The sequence below is a fragment of the Seriola lalandi genome, unplaced genomic scaffold (assembly GCF_002814215.2).
Source record: "Seriola lalandi dorsalis isolate HSWRI2012SDOR001 ecotype SW California unplaced genomic scaffold, Sedor1 jcf7180002054979, whole genome shotgun sequence".
NCBI classification, from domain to species: domain Eukaryota; kingdom Metazoa; phylum Chordata; class Actinopteri; order Carangiformes; family Carangidae; genus Seriola; species Seriola lalandi.
Genome location: NW_019525529.1, coordinates 711,329 through 727,554, shown reverse-complemented (window position 1 = coordinate 727,554; position 16,226 = coordinate 711,329). Strand labels below are relative to the sequence as shown.

The 16,226-nt window shown below is 45.1% G+C and overlaps 1 protein-coding gene across 1 annotated transcript in view; it reads right to left on the bottom strand.

Annotated features, from left to right (window-relative positions):
- The window catches only part of nlgn2a (neuroligin 2a), a 175,365-nt gene extending 164,557 nt beyond the window's left edge, over window positions 1-10,808 (bottom strand). Inside the window, exon 1 of the mRNA XM_023396599.2 lies at window positions 9,819-10,808. The gene's annotated coding sequence lies outside the window, so the exon portion shown is untranslated. The remainder of the gene's footprint in view (window positions 1-9,818) is intronic.
- Between the last annotated feature and the right edge of the window lie 5,418 nt (window positions 10,809-16,226).

Here is a 16,226-nt window from a genome sequence, read left to right as displayed (position 1 = left end):
TAATACTGCACCCCTCACCACCCCCCCGCCTCCCCAACCAGCCCTGTGTGATAGTGTTATCACTGACCTTGACTTGAAGAACCCTTGGGAACCATTTTACTCTAATACCTAAAACCACAATGTTTAACTTGTTCTCTGCTCTGCTCTGACTCTAAATCCCTGTCTGTCATGACTGACCTTGAAGGCTTTGACAAGAGTGAATGTAATAGCATTATAACTGTTGTACAGGGAAAACTCGTGAGCTAGAGAGGGCACTTGGGAGATCAGATTATTCCCTAAAACATATTTACTCTTATGTAAAGTGAAGTGACAGCCATAGTGAAATATGCCCGAGGCTAGTAAACCTGCATGTGTGTGTCCTTGCATGTGTGCATGTGCATGTGCATGACAGGCTGAGCCATCAGCACAGAGAGGCTTACAGCAGTCAGCAGCCCTGCAATATACAGCACAGTGTGGTAAGACAGCAAAAACAACGACTCTCTGCCACTGCCGCTCCTTATTCTTTTCACCTGCAAGTGCAGAGTTTTACCAAAACCGGTATCATGTGTTCCAAGGTTGACACTATAAAGTCCGCACAGGCCCTTGTGGAGCCACTACCGCTGTGCAGCAAAGATGTGATCCCTGACTGGCTTCTCTCCCAGCGGGTACCTGCCAAAGGTGTTGATGAAGCACCCAGCGTTGCTCCTCAGCTGCACCACAGCCAAGGAGCAAACCCAGCTCTCTGTCGTGGAGGGTAAGTATATTTCCTCTGTGCCACCCAGGCCCTACCTCATTATGAGCCTCACTGTGACAAAGTTCTTGTCGCTACGCTCTGAACAGGAAATATTTCTCTCCTATATGCATTGCCCTCTGCAATGCATATAGGAGACCTGACCTCCACGAAGCACACACACAGCTTTTGGCTCGGTGGAAATCCACGTCCCCGGCTGAGGTCCTAGCAGGACACCTTGGGATATGAATGAATCATGTCCCAGTGAGCCAAGCCTTTAAATAAAACCATCCAACCATCATGAATTGGACCTAGCTAGCATATGTTCCTGGTTCTGATCCATTTCATTCTGCTAAACACTCCGTTAGGCAAAGAAAAAACAAGATAGAGGGCAAAGGGTGTGACGTACTGTAGAGCAAGGCTCAGATAAAACATAGCAGACATAAGCGAGGGTAAGGGTGAAGAGGATTTAAGTGCAGTGGGAGTACAGCAAGGGCTGCCAAAAAGATGACAACCCGCAGATTCAGGGAGAAACATGGTAGAAAGGAAGTCGGGTAATAATAAAAGGAGTGAGGGGGCTAAATGAAAAGGAAGGACAATGAAAGTAGTTGTGGTGAAGGGTGAAGACAGGGCGGAACTTGTTAAGAGGGTTCAAGGGACGTAAGCAGGAAGAAGAGGAAGGACGGAAACGGAAGAAATAGGCAAGAGGATGCTGAGGGGGTGGGGGGGTGTTGGAGGCCTCCCTCCATAATGATCTCTGAGCTCCTCCTAATTGGGCAAATCTCTGAGCAGGCACCCAGCACCCTGCTCAAGAGAACAGGTCAGACAGAGAGCAAGAGAGAGAGCGAGAGGGAGAGACGGAAGGAAGGGGGAAACATTTACAGACACAAGGGGGGTGCCATGAAAAGGTTGAGTTATGTGAGTCTAATGAATTGAGGGGTTGTACAAGAGCAGCATTGACCTCCACCCAACTCCCTGCTCCCTGCTTGCCTTAATTTTCTCTTTCCACGCTCTCCGGCTTTCGCCAGCCTGCTGTAGATCTACGAGCGGCTGAATCAACTAGAATTTTTGAAAAATGCATTTGGCTTCAGAGGATGACACAACTGAGGCTTATGGTGGCCCAGGGACCTTGTTTGTAACGGCGCGGCCAATGAAAGAACAGCTAGCGGCGAGGGGTGTGAGAAAAGGGGACGAGTGCTCGATGAGGGCCTCTCCAGAGGACTAATTTATGAGCGTCCTGATCAATGGGTTAATTAAGTGGAGAGAGGAGAAAATGGAGAGGGCAGGGGCTGGTCTGGTCTGGGTAGCCATTGGCAAAAAAGAAAGGGGGAGGGATGAAAGGGCAAACGGGTGGCGGTTAAGAGGGTGACAATGGGAGAGGTAGATAGATTTTGGCGACTGAATATTTGGAGGATGTGGAGCCCGCGGTGGGACTCAAATCCAGTAATTCTCTAATGAAAATTTCTTCATGTTAGTGATGATTATGAACTATTGGCTCACCTCCTGGAATCAATACAACCCCACCTCTTCAGATTTGTCAAAGTCTTGCAAAATAAGATGTCAAGAACACCATCTATGGGTCAGTCTTTCAGAGACCTTTGGAAAATCAATCCAGATATTTACTTGTCAAGAAAATCTCGATAGGAGGAATACACAGGTCAAGCACACACACATACCCATCAACCATACTTACACAACAACACACCCCTTACAGCTGTTCTGTCTTCCAGTATGTGAAGCACACTCTCCATTGAGAGGGATGGAGCTCATCCTTTGAAATGTGTTTATTCCCACAAAAAGAGAGCGAGAGAAAGAGGCAGTTAAAAAAAAAATAGCAGGGCGTGGAAATCCTGCTGACTTGCAGCCTTCTAAATCGACACCCCCTTCCTCCTATTCCCCATCTTCTTGCCAAGTCCCTGGAGTTTAGACCCAAATGGAAAGAGATCGTTTCAAGTGCATACCAGGGGAGTTCTGGTTGCTTTCTTCCCAGGTCTTTGCCTTTGCAGAAACAACTGCACCCCACCCCGTCCCACCATCTAAAAGTGATACATAATAACATATACCCCTGCAAAGCAATCTCACCACTCATTAGCTGTTGGCGGTAGCGTGGGATCAAGGTTACACTCCCTTACCCTGGCTAATTAAGGTGACAAGACCCTATCTTTCTTCCTCTAATGGTGAGCTGTTCCCCTCTTTATATGCCACCTATACATCCCTGCACCATTTACAGTTATATTCCATGCTCCCTATACTTGTATTTCTAATCTTCTATATTCCTATTGTGATAGCTCTTGCCTCTCTCTTTGCACTTTTACTCCATCTTTTTTACACCTCAGGTAAATTCAAGACAGTCAGAAAGGACGCATGAAGGGCACTGCACAGGGAAGGCGAGTCATTTTCACCAAGATACTCTAGCCTGAGGATAGCAGATAAGTGCACTCAATAAAGTTCGGTACGAGTCAGAACACTGACATTTATGTTCCTGGTGCTGTGAGCTGCTACCTGTGAAAGTATAACCTGCGAAAATCTGCTCAAGTGGGGTGTTTGGCCCAGGAGTGATCCACACAGATTGGAATTTAGCCCTTCTTTCCTGCTACCATTTGTCAGCAGAAGAATTGCCTCAGCCTTGAGAGACAGTGTGAAGAGCCACAGATGAATGATTCAACCAGCATGCATTGTTTTCTATGAAGGATGGAGAATACACACGCCGCATCCTTAAATATTAAGCGGAGACAGAAAGAAAGTGCCTTTAGTTAAGATAAATCAAAGGAGAAAGGCATGCCAAAGGTTCTGAGGCATTTGCTCTTTAGCGTTTGCACAAAAGGCAGAGCCTTCTTCCTGTGGTGTGTGTGCATGTGCACATGTGAGCGCGTGTTCCTCTTCATCCTGAGGGTTAGTGTTTTCTTTGTTGATTGCGACAATAACAGGGACAATCATTGCCTGCTTGGCATCATCGAGCGCAAAAGCGTAACACTGCCATTCTGGAGCTCATTCATCACTGTCGTGCCTCTGCTTTGGTTCCTAACCAACACACACACACACACACACATAAAGGCAAACACAACTACAATCTAACAAGGGCCTGTCAAGTAAGAGACATCCTAATTCACTACATAAGAACAGGCGTATTCTTTTCATTAGTGTCCACCATCACGACAGCGAAAGCCCAGCAGCCTAACAATGCATCAACTGGAGCTAGACGGCGTAGGGAAGTACTTGAAATGCTCCACTTGTTTAGAGGAGGAGGAGGGGCTGAGGCTCAGTTCTTAAGCTAAGGTTGAAGAGGTGATGTGCAGCTGTACATGCACGCCTTAATGATAAATGTCTTAGCAGTGGAGAAAATAGAGATAAGTATGTTGCTGCGAGCGGCTCATCCATAGCTCCTCCAGGCAGCAGTCTTAACAGCAGCACTAACCCCTGGGAGATCGGCAGCAGTGACCGGTATCTCAGCGTCCTCAAGTGTTGCCATTAGCTGCCAGCTCTGGCCATGCTTCAAACCCAACCACTGCGACCCACCGTCACTTATGTCAACAGATGGACATCAAATGGATAACAGCCTAGACTGGACTACGGGACAGCCATTGGCTATGCCGCCATGGAGGCTCATTATGTTTGACTGACTGAGACCAGCACTCAGTGTGTGTGTGTGTGTGTGTGTGTGTGTGTGTGTGTGTATGCCTGCACAAGAGGAAAATATGTGTGCTTTATAACAACCCTTATCATTATACAGTGCAGCGACAGTGATAACACTTCAGCATGTTGGCCAGCACAGCCACTACCGTTGCTGCTTCCTTTGCCATCATTACCATTCAACTGGTCCTTCTCTAGCTAGTTGTTAGGGCTTCCGCTGACAGCTCATACTAATATGTGTGGTGGTGTGTCAGCCCATACTAATGTGTGTGCAAAAGCAGGGAAGAGGTAGTATATAGCAGATGTTAGGAGTGCAAAATAGAGATGATGGTGTAATGCTATGGCATCCCTCTCCCTTCCTCTCTGTGTTACAGTGCGCTCCTTCACACCTTGTTTTTTTTTTTTTGTTGTTGTTTTTTTTGTTTTTTTGAAACACCCTCCTATTTGCTCTTCAGCTCGCTTCCTTCTTTTCGATTTCTAGAGACATCCATGGTCACTTGACTTTCAGAGCACATTCTCTGCCTCCTCTCTGTGTATGTGTCTGGGGTAAGAGTGCAGGAACAGCGGCTTGCCAACCTGCCTGTCTCCGGCCCCATTGACCTGGTGCTTGTTTGCCATGCTGAGGGTTTACTGTCGGGTACACGCAAGGATGTGGCTACTCCTGACCTTGAGATGCTGTCAATACTATAACTCACTCAGTTTCTCCGCGTCCGTGGCGATGGCGAAATGTAGCACGCGGTGTGTGCTTGTAAGTCAAAGATGCACTGCAGTGCTGTGTGTTTGTGCGAGACAGAGTGTAATGGATAACAAAGGGGAACAAGAATGATTCTTTCATAAACACATTAATCCGCAAAGTTATGTTGCTGTGAGATTTGTGTATAAAATCCCTGGACTAGGAAAAGGATTGCAGAGCGGTATTAAGGGCAAAAACGAAGCGCACAGGTAGAATTCCCATGGATGCACCAGAGAAATAAAGGAAAGTCACGCAGTATGCCAGAGGGATGAGCTGCACCACTCAGAGCAACATGGATTCTGACTGTCAGTCAATCTGACTGGCCAGAAAGCAGGATGTATTTAATCCCGGCTGTTGCTGACTCCAGTGCTGTTGATTCCATCAAATCTGTATCATGCTTTCTATTCAGGGCCCGACGCTGCAACACAGAGGCATGAAATCCCATTGTAGCCTTGCACCTCCATTATGAATGGAATTATTTTTTTCTGAAATCACTCAACAGTGGTTTTAATCTTTGCAGGTTTCCTGTTGTTGAGAGAATGTAGGGGCTGTATCCAACCTCGTGAGATGTCAAACGTAAGAAGGGAGCTAGCAGTCCTGAGCCAGCCCATGGATGTTCTGGGTGGTTTCTCACTGCCTCTGTCTCTTCCTTTGGCTTTTATCTCTTTGAAGAAAAGAGGAGTAAATGTTCATTGATCTTGGCTGGTGGTCAGCCTGGTTCTAGTAAGGGGCGGGAGGAGCGGTGATGTGAAGGTTGCTGCTGCAGTGGGCCGGAGACTCGGGAAGAGAACATCAGGTTTTTTCGATCAAAATGTGATCGTGTGAGTGTTCGACCTTGATCTAACCTTAATGAGCACAATGGGGACAGCACAGCACTGTTCACCTCTGGATGACGGACAGCACGGGGGGGGGGGGGTTTGAAGACAAAAGGAGGAGAGAGATGAAGAACTGCTTGGAGACGGCGTGTAAGGGAAAACATCAGAGACGGATAAAGTAAGAAGAGACAAACAGAACCACAGAAAATACCACAATATAGAGAAAAAGAGGAAGACTGAGGCAGGCACGAAGACAGAGGAAGGACGAAGCTGAGGAAAGTAATGGCTCTAACCCCTCGTCTCCATCTTGCACCCTAGAGGGCAAAGATCTCATTCAACAGCCGCAGACAAAGAAGAGAGATGGGCCGCTGTGGAGGGACTGTGGGAGACCAGCACTCTAAGAGAATTGCAACAAAACAGACACACTGACAGGCCGAGGAGAGAAGATGGAGGAACTGGTCTCGGAGAACAATCCTCAAGAACATAATATAATCTTTTACCTTCCTTCTTTCAGTGACTCTAAAAGCAAACTGCCAGATCAATATTCACCACCATATAGTCGAGGACTGCATAGTATTAGCAATAAAAATGGACGTCCAACTTTTGAAGACGCTTTTTCCCCCACTGCAAAACAATTGAGTAAATGAAACATGTTAATGCTGAGGATTGCACATTGTGAATGCAATAAAATATTTGGTCATAATGATTTCATGTCGGGATTCTGCACAGCATAGAGGAAACATTGTTTACTGGGCTTTATCATACAGAAAAAAATCCTCCATCCTCCAGCAATTTGGACATTGCCAGTAGTCGATGTGGTGATGTCAGTCATTTTTTTTTTTTTTTTTAAATTAATACTGCAGCTTTAATACACAGACACATGCTAGACCTCAACATATGAACCAGTCAAAACAAAACACGAGCTCGAGATTTTAAAATCTTTGTGGGGCCTATCCGTCCAAAAAGATGCTGCCATAGCAACGACACACACTACTTGCAGAAAAGCAAGGAAGCCAGGCTTCCTTTGAACCAAAATTAGTGACTCTGCCACAAATGGATTGAGAAGAGGAACAAATGAATACATGAATGAGGAATAAAGGCGATAAAGGCGCCATGCAGGGTATATATGGTTTTACAAGAGCAGGAGGAGGGAAGTAGTCCAAAAGTCAATTTCATTTAATGGAGAGGGAGCGATGGCCTGCACATGTAAACAAACACATGTAAAACACTGGGTGATTGTATGAGGAGACTGGCGCTTCGGGGAGAAGAAGAAGCATGTTCCCATTGTGAACAGCATGTTGTGAATGACCTAACCCTGCTATATAAAAAAAGAGCATCTATTATAGAGCTGTTCCATTTAATCAGCTTTATTTTCTACTGGAGAAGCAGAGAAAAACATGCTCTCATAGTAGTGACACAAATGAGGCCACAGCAACAAGTATATGTCATAGCAACTGCCAAAATACAGAAGATTCACTCAGAGCTCCACTGAGATATATTTGTCTGTTACTTCCCTAAGTTAGGTGTTCATTAAGTGTGTGTCTGCCAAACACACCTTTCCTAAACAGATCCTTCAAATGTGCAAACTGTCTCCCACAATTATTCAATATTCTGTCAATTACACAACTGCTAACTGCACAGTTTGTCACACTGGAAACTTCAAGTTTGCTGAAAAGCAGAAGACAAATTTAGGGCTGTTGAGGGAAAATACAATTCTGCCAGCAGTTCTGGAAATATACTTCTGCGCCTTCAAAGCAATGACTGACACACATAGTTTTCTTGTAACAGAAGGAAAATGTGAACAACAGCGCCTCCCTGAGGACCTGTATGTTCAGCCAGCCTTGGCTTTACTAATTTATTTCGACTTTGCTCAACAAACATTTAATTTCACCGGCGTTCATCACACGAGTCTCCAGTTCTCCAGTCAACATGTCAGCTAGCATTATCCTGAAGATTTTTTTTTTTTTTTTTTTTTTTTTTTACACAGATGACATCTCTCACCTAAAATTAGCAGCAAACGCTGTCATCTCCAGTCAGAAAACATCCTAACCCACTGGGGGACCTGCTGTCACTGATTTATCTACAGTGAAAATAAATAGTAAGGGATAAAATTAGCAGCAGGAAGCCGAGATGGTGGGGCTTTTAAGGACTGTGAAAGTGTGAGTGTGTGGGAATGTGATGGCCGTTTCAACCCATCCTGTCACAACACTGGCCAGCATCTGTTGACTGCTTAGCGACCCGCACTAGGAGCCATCAATCTACCCAACGACATGCACTGAACGCTTTCGTCCCATCTGCCTGCAGCTTTGCTGCACCTTGTCCAGGATGGATGGCACTGAGCAATGGTTTCAGGGGGCTTTGCATGCATTTGGTTAGGACTCACACAGAGACAGAGAAAGTGAAGAATTTCTCCCACACATAAACACACATATAAAGTGGTGCGTACAGGCCTCCTCCACAAGGCTACATGTTCTTTGTGTCTTTGTAAGCAGCATATTGGATTCTGCAGAAATGCTCTACAATGTCTCCCTCTGTTTTTACATTTTTTTCTCTCGCTGTATCTGTGCATTTTTCTCTCTGAAACACAAATGCCAGCAATCACTCCACACACTGCATTAGGGTGCCACCTTTATCCCCCCTTAAACATCTCCGCTGGTCTTCAAAGTTTCCAGGAAATTAGATAAATAACAACTCCTCTGTGACAACGACTATTTAGTGCAAGGACAGTCACGCAGTTTTCCCCCCGCCTCCATTAAAATGCTTTCTCCTCACAGAAGAGATGTCCCTATCTGTCTATATAGGGCAGGTTAGCTGCCTAAACCAAGGAGAGAAGCTGAGCTGAGTGGAGCTGCCTTCCCCTTCTCGTCGCCGCAGATAAGAACAGAGGTCTTCTTGTCCCTGCTGAATTCTATCATCTAGCAGGCCCTGCCGATCCGAATGCCCCACAACACCAGCCACAGCATATAAATGCGCCCCATTCTTTGTGCTGTGTGTGTGCAATGATTTGTGTGTGTGTGTGGCGAGGGAGGCATTTAGGGGAATATGTTCTCATGGCCATGGCGTTTCCTGGGGTCTTTTGAGTATAAAGACCCCATGAAAAGATACTCATATTAAGCTGAGGGATGGTTTAACTGCTGAAGGGAGACTTTTGTGAGCGTGCATCATTCCAAACATCTGTCTGCATCACAGGCTGGTTTGCTTGCAAAATTTTCCCCTCTCACTCTTTGTTTCCCAAACAATACACACAATGAAAGAAATGCACGATAATCACCATATGCACAATGACTGATCCAGAAGCTCAGCAAAGCACTTAGATTAATAAAATATAAATTTTGCATATTAGGAGGACAGAGAAATGAGCTTGGTCTGACTGAATAGCAGCCTCTGTTTCTCTCATTTCACCAGAGGAGCTCTGAGTCCAGGTCCTCATTAACGGCTACAGGGGGATGCATCTTCTCTGATATGAAGAGGAAGCTTGCCTGCATGAGGCAATAACCACTCAGAACAGCAACAAATCCACATACATACAGCACACAGATACATGCTGCTAAAGCCAATAGATTGGCCAAATCACTGTGCAAGTTGCATACAACAGAATGACATTCGGGGGTGTGCTGTTGACAACATGTATCTCCATTAATTTACCAAAAATATTCTTTAGATTTAAATGCAGGAAATAAAAGTAATGAACATTTGTAAAGAAAAAAATGCTAATTTTAGTCGCAATTTGCTGATTGTCATCCTCATTTCTTAACACACACACACACAATTAAAATGCTAATTTAATGCAAACTGGGAGAAAAAATCAATTGAAACAATATATTTTAGTGTGCAACTCGGATTCTCTCAGTTAGAATCATTTCCTCAGTTTAAAAAAATAATACTGTTAAAATAAAATAAATCAGCATTGAACATGTAAACCTCAGCCTACCTGTTAATTTGTGATCCACGGGTGCGGGTATGGTGCCAGATTCCCACTGATGTTTCCTTCTTTTTTTTTTCCTGAGATTTTGTCCTTCTCCTCCTTGTCCTCTTCACTAAACCTTCCTCCAGTTGCGGTAAATGTCAAACGAGCAAAAAGTGTGCCTACAAAAACATTTGAAAAACTAAAAGACAAAAATAAAAAGACAAAAAAAATAACACCAAAAATGCAACCCCCGGCAGCACTACCTCGTTCAATCCAACCGGGCCGGCAGGTGGGACTTCATTACTGGAGACAATGACAGGGGAGACTGAATACCAAAAATAAAGCAACTCTACTGCATTACACACCACATACAGCAGGATATAGTATGATTCCCCATTCGAGCAGACAGGCTCGGTTCGGTCACCGTCTTCTCGAGCACGGTGATATATTAATTAATTTCTCGGCTGACAGTCCGGTTTGCCTCAAGAAGAAAGTCTGTTTTTTATCGAGGCCCTTTAATGACAAAATAACCCCCAAATAACCCGGACGTGTCTGCAGGGAGTCGGCGGATTTGACAGCTGGGGAAGTGTCACCTGTGTTGACCAATGGTCGCGGCTACTGGGCTTTTGAGCGTTTTTCTGGGATGTCGTCGATAAATCCTCAATAAATCCCCTCGAGGAAAGCTCCGACACCGCCGAGCAGCGCTTCAAGCCAGGTTGCAAGCCTCGTTAACGGTGGACGTACACGGCGCGGTCCTCCGGTAGTCTTGTGAGAAAGACGCTGCCTCTGCTGCTGCCGCCGCCGCCGCTGCTGCTGCTGTGGACGCCGCGACCGCCTCGGCTCGCTGTGGCACGCGCGCGTACAAGCACGCTCGCTTGCTCGCTCGTCCCCGGCGTGTGACGCGCGCTGCAGTGTCCTCCCTAGCAAGCTGGTCGCCTTGGCAACGCTTTCTTCTGACCTCAATATGGTTGCTTTCTCTTTTAAAAATGCGTCGCGTTTACCTCAGTTTCTGCCGCGCAGACAGCATTCTCACGTTCACTCAGCGGCGAAAGTAGATGGGGTATTAATCCGCTCCTTTGTACTGAGGGTGTCGTGAGGTTGGTCTCCATCCTCTCCTGCAGAGGGATGTGAAAAATTAGTGCTGAGGAGTTTCATTTTTTCGGCATCCCTCTCCTCCGCTCGCATCCAGCCGGGCAGATCCGCATCAGCATGACGTCAGAGGACGTTAAAGTGATACTAGCCCTTATTTTTCTCCTCTTGTGCATCCCCCGTCCTGTATCCCCTTTTCTGCTATCATTTCACTAATCACCCAACCACCTTTCATCCATCCATCCATCCATCCATCCCTCAGTGGCTCCCCTCCATCCATCATATAGTTTACTGTTGCAACACAGAGAGCATGTAATTCTCTGTTTCTGCCTGGGTAATCCCTACAGTAGGCTAACCATGTTAATCACTGGGGGATAAGCATCACAACAGTATTTTGAGCACCAAATGGGGTATTAAAAGAATTTTATAGTGATATCACTAAAGGATAAAAATGATATGATATCCACTAACATTCATTAATCAGCACTACATTCCCCTTTTGGAAATTATACAGATTTTTGGGGTGGGTTGCTGACTTCACCAGCTTGCACATTTATTTATTTTATGTTTTTACTTTAAGAGATACTAACCATCTAAAACCCAGCATGGTTGAGTCCCTCATCTCATCAATGCAGATGGTAATGGCTGTGTGGTGGCAGCACCTGCTCCTCTTGATGCGGCACAGCCACACGTCTGTCTTATTACCAGGGTCGTAACACAGCCAAACATCTGCCACAGTCCCTCTCCTACTGCAGAGCCATGTATCTACAGTTGGTGGGATGGCACCTGCCAGGAATTCCCAGCTCACGGGATAAAAGTCTGCCCCCCCCCCAAAAAAAAACCTGCTCATCGCTGCTTGTTTTCATGCCGCTATCTGCAGTCACAGTCAAAGTGAAGTATAATGAGCGCCACCCCCAGACATATCCAGATGACACCCATGTGCTTCCAGGCAGCATCCAGATCTCATTGTAGAGAAGATTTACTGCATAACATCCATGTGCCAGTGTTATACTCCCTCATATAAACCCCGGGCAGGGAAACAGGCTGCTTCTTCACTCATGTGGGGAGCCAGGCTGTCATCGATCAACCAAAACATCATGTCCACCCATCCCGCCTTTTACCTTCAGACACCTCAAACTACCTGAGGGACACAGATGAGGCAAAGAGAGACCGCCATGGGGCCACGATCTCAGCTATAAAGACAAATTGTCTTTGGTGGTGTGGATGTACATTCCCCCAGTGATATCCCATCAGGCCAAGGTGAGTTGGTAGAGAACTTGTGTGTGTATGTGTGTGTGGGTTGTGTGTGAGTGTGTATCTGTCTGCATGTACAGAGGTGATGTTGATGTCCTACACTTGATAGACCCTAGCCAAGCATCAGAGGTAATGGCCCACAAGGGAGACCTGACAGCTGAGCCCACACCAAGATACACACACACACACACACACACACACACACACACACACACGCACACACACACAAACACACACACACACAACAAACCTCACTGCCTGTTTCACATGACTCCTTGTGGTTTGTCACTGATGTACAACGTTGATACAAGGTAGCAAACATATGTATCATGAAACATACGATCCGGTTTGCTCTCACTTTGCACAAAAAAAGCACACGCTACCCCCCCTTACACACACAAACACACGCACACACAGACATGATGTATGCTGTGTTAGAGGTCAGTGTGGAGCCCTAGAGGGAGCTGCTGCTCTGTGGAGATCACCTCTGATGTGTTTATGTACATTCTTATGCCTCCAGAACACCATTATAGTACATTGTGCTTGATGAGTGCTGTTCTACACCTAAGTGACCAGTCAAAAGGCCGTTTTATGTGGCCCCAGGGTCCAGGGCCCCTACAGACACCCGCCTCAGGCTCTCTTCTTCCAGCTCTCTGCTTTTAAAGGAGAACATCTATGAAATGATAGAGCTGGAACAGAGTAGCCACAAGGGATTGCAATGTGTTAAGACCTACATATGTTCACGCACATATGCACATGAATGAGTATAATACGACATATGTAAATGCAAACACAAGCATGCACGTGTACATGCTGTTGTAAGCTACTATCACGCGTATACACAGGCCTGTGGATTTAATATTCCATTAACAACAGGCTGCAACAACTGTTACATTCTGCGATATTACAATCAAATAATTTGTTTGCTTGGAGGTGTTTGCAATAATATGTCATTGCAATCTCATAAAGCCATTAACCTTTCTGTCTGAGGCACCCACAGTATGCAGAAAGCCCATTTTCTCTCCACCTAATTTACTTTCCTGCAAGCTGACCCATTGAGCATGCCCACAAATCCCTTCTGTGTTTGCAGACTGTGAGAGCCCGCACTGTTACAGAGATTAAAGCAGAATATCAAAGAGAAACAATTATTTGTTGGTTTATGACTAATTCTAAGGACGGTGGTAATGCATATACAGTCACCTGTGCACACGTATACTCATTATACGCGTAATTACAGACTATTATTCCTCGGTGAGAGAAGAGGGGGCCTGCAAAGATGTCATTCCAAATGGCCGAGGACAAACTCCAGCCAGCGGATGCCAGGAGCTTTTAATTCACAAAGCTGTTTTGGGGAAAAGAGTCTGGGCTTTAGCACAGTCGGGCGGTAGCATGCCAGGAGAGGAAGAGGAACTGCGTGGCACAAATAGATGTTAAATGAAATGTGCTCACTCACCTACTGTTCCTGCAGCGGTGATTATCCTTTAACCGCTTCACACTCATTCAGCGCGACACTGGAAGTTCAAAAATCTCTCCATTCCCTTCTCTTGTCCTCCGTGTTCTCGCCCTTACACCTTTAAACCTCTTACCCATCGCTCCCTGTCTGAATTCCTCGCACTGATCCCACCCCCCCCACCCCCCTTCACTTGCAACTTCTTCATTGGTAATCTTCCCTGACTTCCTTGTAGCTTCACATTTATTCTCCCTTCCTTTTTCCCCCCATCTCTCTTTCTACCTCTGTGCCCCACCACGAGGCATCTGCCCTCTGGGTGAGTAACTGGTGCTCTCCCAACCTTACTCCCTCCTCCTGTCCCGCTCTTTACCTCCTGGCGTCGTGTTCCATTTCTCACATTTATGGATTCATGTTCGGGGACAGCGCAATTTATCGTAGCATTGTCTTGTTTGTTTTTTTTTTTGGGTGATTTCACAGAGACTGCAGAGAGTGTGCTGTGTGAGTCAGCCATGAATGATAGCTGAAGCATTAGGCAGTTCAGTAGGAAGCTAATGGCATGTAGCAGTAAGCATGTGTGAACCTTGTCGTACTCTGACCTTTTTCGTTTTTATGATTTTGAGAGAAAAGATGTAACAATTGTCATTCCTCGGCGGTATCCTCGTTCATATGTTTGCCACAGTTGGACACCGCATGATTACCCATCAAGGGTTCATTCACGCAAGCAAGACCAAGTTCGTGCTTTTTTCTAAAGATACTGATTTTACCAGACTACACTTATCCACACTAAATGGTAACAATATTGAAAGAGTCGTAGTGTATAGCTATTCGGCCTGATGAATCATTTATATTTAAACATCACAGTAAAAATCTCACCACCAAGCTGCAGCAAAAAAATGTTTTGGGATTTCTATACAGAAACAGATCTTGCTTCCCCTTGTATTGTAAGAAAAGTATAGTTGAGTTGGAGATTAGATTTAGATGATGATATTATCTAGAGACAAGCTGCAGCTTCCACACAAAGTGGGTTGGTCCTCTCTGGCGCAGAAGCATGATACACTTGTGCCGTTTCATCCATGAAGCCCTTATTGGACATTCGCCACCCTATATTACATCTGTGCTGGACTGGACCACAGGAACCTACCAAACTCGCTCTACTAATCGAAGACGTGGAATTATCAAAGCACACTCTCAACATCGACGTGCTCATCATCCCTGGATAATTCAAGACGATGATCTCAAACCTCAACTCAGTGTGGAAATACTTTCCCCTGAAGATTGTCCTCTTGAATTTTAACTCTGTGTATTTCTATGTATCTTGAAATAATTGCAAATGAGGGAAAACGTCAATGATCTTCCAGGCTTGAATAAATACATGTGGAAAAAACATAAATAAATGAGACTAATTCCACTTAATAATGCTAACCAAGGCTAGCATTATCCTCCACTATAAGCATCAAGAGAGGAAGTTAGATGTGATAGAAAGTCAGTTTGAACACTGCTGATGAGCAGACATACACTGGTCATGTTCTCGTCAAGTTCTGTGAGATGAAAATTGATCCATTTGTTTTAAGCTATTTTTTGGGCATTATGCCTTTATAGTCACAGCGAGAGAGAGAGAGAGAGAGAGAGAGAGAGAGTGACAGGAAAGTTTGGAACTCAAACCCCAGCCCCTGCGGTAAGGACTAAGCCGAAATGGTAAGCGCTCCACTACATTGATTTTATCTTTTTTTTTTTTTTTTTTGAATGGTTCCACTTTACACAGCAGGAGCAGTATTTTCAAATGCGTCCTCTGTTAAGCTGTATATGTAATTATTCTTACAATAAAAATAAGTCAAACTAGAAGAGCACTCGGAGAGCGGTAATTCATGGTAATTGATCCAGATCTGCCCCAAAATTTAATGGGTTCTTCCCTGGCCCATGACCCCTCCCTCCACCAAGTGCAGTGTCAATCGGTTCAGTACTTTTTGCGTAATCCTGCTGACAAATTAAACAGACACAGGGGAATAACTCTACTATGAAAGGTGTCATGTGTAGTGATGCACGCGCAAAGACTTTTCACCTAACTCTACAGGCTGTACTTCTACCTTCTATGTTCTACCAAGAGTTTTAGCATCTTTTAGCTCATTGTTGATTATTTTCCAAATGAAACTTTACTCTTTTGGTTCAGTTTCACTACTCTGATCAATCCCGTTTTCTGCAGCAGTCAGCTGTTTTCAGTTATGCTGCTTGCCCAGCACCACACAGCAGACAGACAACGTTAGCAGCCAGCTCGTGACCACAGTGAGGCATTTGGCAGCTGAAGAGCCAGATATTTCACTCAGGAGTTGCTGGAGAGAAAAACAGAGCTCAAGGGAGAGTGAATATTGGACTTGCATTGATCAGCTGGCCAGAAACACAACTCCAAATAAACGATAATGTAGCTTCATGTCTGCTGGATGTGTACATTGGAAACTGATTGTCAACACATTTGGCATCTCAACTATATATCAGTGTTGTGTTTTCAGCTTGTTCCACTGCCCACAAGTGGCCAAATAACCAATCCCTGCTGATTAAAAAAATTTAATTAACAATTCTTTTTTTTTCTGAAAGAGCATCTTTCATCTTTACAAGGCAAGATAAGCTTTTTCAAACTTATCCAG